A 4055-nucleotide genomic window follows, 5' to 3' on the forward strand; every position below is an offset into this window, starting at 1 on the left:
GGATGAAGCACGCCTGTCCAATATGATTTGAAGACGGCTAGATTGTTTGTTTGTTTGATTAATTCAAAGACTAACGAAGACGATTGAAGTGGCAATTTGCAGGCCATATAGCACGGAGAACAGATGGCCGTTGGGACCGAAAAGTTCTCGAGTGGAGCCCGCGGATCGGCAAGCGCAGCGTAGGACGTCCACCAACGAGATGGACGGATGACCTGGGTTAAAGCCGCGGGTTCACGGTGGATGCAAGCCGCTGCCAACCAAAGCAACTGGAGGTCTATAGGGGAGGACTATGTCCAACAGTGGACGTCCTACGGCTCAGATGATGATGAAGTATTTTATTTGTAATTATATTATTATGAAAAAAATACTTTCTGACAAGTTTCTTGCGGCGTATTCTTCTTGGCAATGATGGTCTTTCCGAAAGCGCTGGTAGTTTAAAAAATGACGCGTAAAAGTGCCCATTACGGCCTATTTACTGAAAAAATGATTTGAATTTTATTTGAGTTTTGAATTTGAATTTGATGATGATCAGATTGTAACGATCAGGGAACACAGACACATTATTTTCACAAATTTTAATCAGTTTTTAAACACAAATGCGTACACAACCTTACGATAACAACGAACCATGATAAATAGGTAAAACTATCCGATATAGCAGTAAATAATTACCGTCATTTGTTAAATCAGTCCGGTGGCAACACTGGCAGAATAATGAAACAGGTCGAAATGCAACTAGCTATGATTAAAACCCAGTGAATTTAGCATATGTAGCGTTACACTGCGGCGTCCGATCGGTCACTAATAATGTGTTGGCTCATCGCCTCAGTAATGTATTGTTACTATCAACAAATTTTCTTGCTCGCTGTAAATTGGACAATGAATAATTTAGCCTTAGGTGTAAAATCGAACCATTTGAAAGCATGTATTGCTTTCGCTTGCGCCTTTCGGATAGAAGTTACCTGATAGAAATAATAGTTTAGTTTATTTATTCGATACATCATTAATCATTTCATTAATCAATCATTTACATAAATGTCAGTTATGAGAATTTGTATTGAAATCGTCAAAGGCAATAAGATTAGTAATAATTATAAAAAATAAAATTCTAAGCATGTCATGATGTGAATAAAAACAATTAAAATAAGACTGGTTCTCCTCAAGGGATCGTCCCAATAAAAACACATTGAAATTAACATTAAAAAAGAATATTAACGCCAAAATGTCAAGTATATGTAAAAATTAACACATTAGCCAATGCACATTAACAATGTAAATGTCAATGTAAAAACAATAACATAAAAATCCTCCTTTCAATCTTTCAAAGGTTAACTGGAAGATATCCCTCTAAGGAATAAGTTCGCTTTTGTACATCTCTTTCTCTTGTTAATTGTAATTTCCATATGTTTTATGTACAATAAAGAGTTACAATACAATACAATTTAAACAATAAAATTAAAATTTCAGATTTATAAACGCATTCACCGAATAAAACGGTTTTTCCAACAATAGTAGATTGTACAACGAGAGCATAAAACGAGCCATCTTACCCAAGACTTTTGTATAGCCACCCAAGCCGGTACGGTGAGGGTGGATAGACACGTCGAGGGGAAAATGGGTTTAATGCTTGATTGATTTTTAGTTTTATGTAAATTAAAAATTATTTTAAAAAATATGTACGTCACAACCCTTTAATTGCTTAATGGCATGTGTCCACCTAACCTAACCTATCCGAAAAGTATTATAGATTATCGCAACATACGAATATTGGACACGTACCTATTTGTTTAATTTTAATTTTTTAATCAAACAAAGAATGAGAAAGATGAAGCGCGTAAAGTGGTGCTAATTATAACACCCCTCTTTTTGCGCCGGGGGTTAAAAAGTGTTGCACGGCGCTACGTCACTCAACTTTAACTGGCTATAATGTTTTTTTTTTTCTCTGTGTCTGTCTGTGGCACCGTAGCTCTTAAACGGGTGGACAGATTTGAATGCGGTTTTTTTAATTTCATAGCAGGTTTTTTGGCAATGGTTCTTAGACATATTTCATCAAAATCGGTTCAAGCGTTTTTGAGATATTGAACTTTGAAGTGACAAAGTCGGGGGTTTTCCAACTTTTGTATGGGGTATTCTGTTAGGTATTTGTTATAATTTCGTAAGTATGTATAGGTAGCTGGCCTCGGGAGTAACAGACAGCTTTTTATCCCGATATCCCTACGGATTTATTTCACTACTTACCCTAAAAATGGAGTATGATAGAGATGGAATTTCCAAAAGAATCGAACTGACACGTCAATTGAAGTTAGTGAACCGCAATAAAACGATGGATCAGAGTACATCATTAGGTAGCAACAGTATGCAGATTTGTCAACAAAATTTGCATTGTACACCTTTCCATTTAAATTCAAGATGGCATTCACATTCACTACGACATAAAAGTCGTACAGCGCCATCTACCAGCGCATAGCGGAACTATTTACCGATATATCTTTCCTAAGCACCGTCTGGATCATAAATGAGAAGCTGATTTATGACTTAGCCCTGCTAATGCTGTGCTGCAGGGCTACTACGAAACTCGAAACTCGAAGTTCGTATCGTACGGTCCTCGCTCTCGTATTAAATAGTATAAGTGTCAGAGGGACCGCACGACACGAACTTCGAGTTTCGAGTTTCTTAGTAGCCCAGCTGGTTAGTCTATCCGTCTTGTTCAGCTTCATTTGCGGAGTCAAAGGTTAACGGCTAAAGCGAACTCTAATGGCTTCATTTAAAATATCCTACTTGAATGATAAACGCAAAAGTTTCTGTGTGTTATTTATGTTACTCTTCTTTAAATTATATAAAACGAAGTTACTTTGGCGTGTAGCGTCATTACTTTAAAAATGTACCTACCTACCTCAAAACCAATTTTTAGAATTAAACTTTATAAAACATATTTTGATGATGAACAATCTGGTTGAGTTTGAAACCGGTTAGCGCAGTGTAGTCATGGTGATAGTTAGATTTCATCTTTTTCTCCATTACGGCTTTTTTGACAATTCATATTGCTGTTTTATGTTAGTAGTATATGTGTTGTATAAATATTGCATGTATGTATTTATATATGTCGGGATAACAATAATCAAGCCTTAGAGGATTGTCAATTGATTGTTACAATATCGAGATGGCGGTGAACGCCGTGTGACGACCGGTTGCGGTGCACGTGGACGGGCTCGTTGGCCGGAACGTCATTCTACCGTAGGGGCGACAACACCTGGTTAACGATTCTGTCGGTTCGTCTGTCGATTAGCTCTGTACATACTCTGATTGGTTTTGTAATTTAATTATTATCGGCTGGTGAAATAAAGCAACTGTGCTCCAAAAGAAGTTCTTATTGAAGCTCGCACTCAAGTAGGTACCTACATCATGAACGCATCCTGACGGCGAGGCGGAAGTACCCTCATTTCGTCCATCATCATCATCTCTCACCACCGTCTTTCTCCGATATATATATCATTTGTATTTATTTTAATATCAATGATTTTTGTTTGTTCTTGTTTTTATTATCTGTTTCCGCTACCTACTTGTGACATAATGATAAGATCTTGTGCCCAAGGTTGTCTAGAAGCGATCGCTTTTAAACGATAAAACCGCCTATTCTATCTACCATAATTTTGTGTTTATATTGTACATTTTTTGTACTGATTTGTGGTTTGGATAAAGAATATTTGCATTGTATTGTTTTTGTGTGTGTTCTCACAGTGTGGAGGTAGAGCAGATTTGTTGCGTAACTTAACTTTTTTTTTTTTTTTTTTTATTTCACTGGATGGCAAACGACAAATGGGACTCCTGATGGTAAGAGATCACCACGCCCATAACATCTGCAACACCAGGGGTATTGCAGACGCGTTGCCAACCTAGAGGCCTAAGATGGGATACCTCACGTGCCAGTAATTTCACCGCTGTCTTACTCTCCACGCCAAACACACAGTGCAAGCACTGCTGCTTCACGGCAGGATTAGCGAGCAAGATGGTGGTAGCAATCCGGGCGGACCTTGCACAAGGTCCTACACCTGCCA

This window comes from Choristoneura fumiferana, chromosome 20 (genome assembly GCF_025370935.1).
Source record: "Choristoneura fumiferana chromosome 20, NRCan_CFum_1, whole genome shotgun sequence".
Taxonomy (NCBI): domain Eukaryota; kingdom Metazoa; phylum Arthropoda; class Insecta; order Lepidoptera; family Tortricidae; genus Choristoneura; species Choristoneura fumiferana.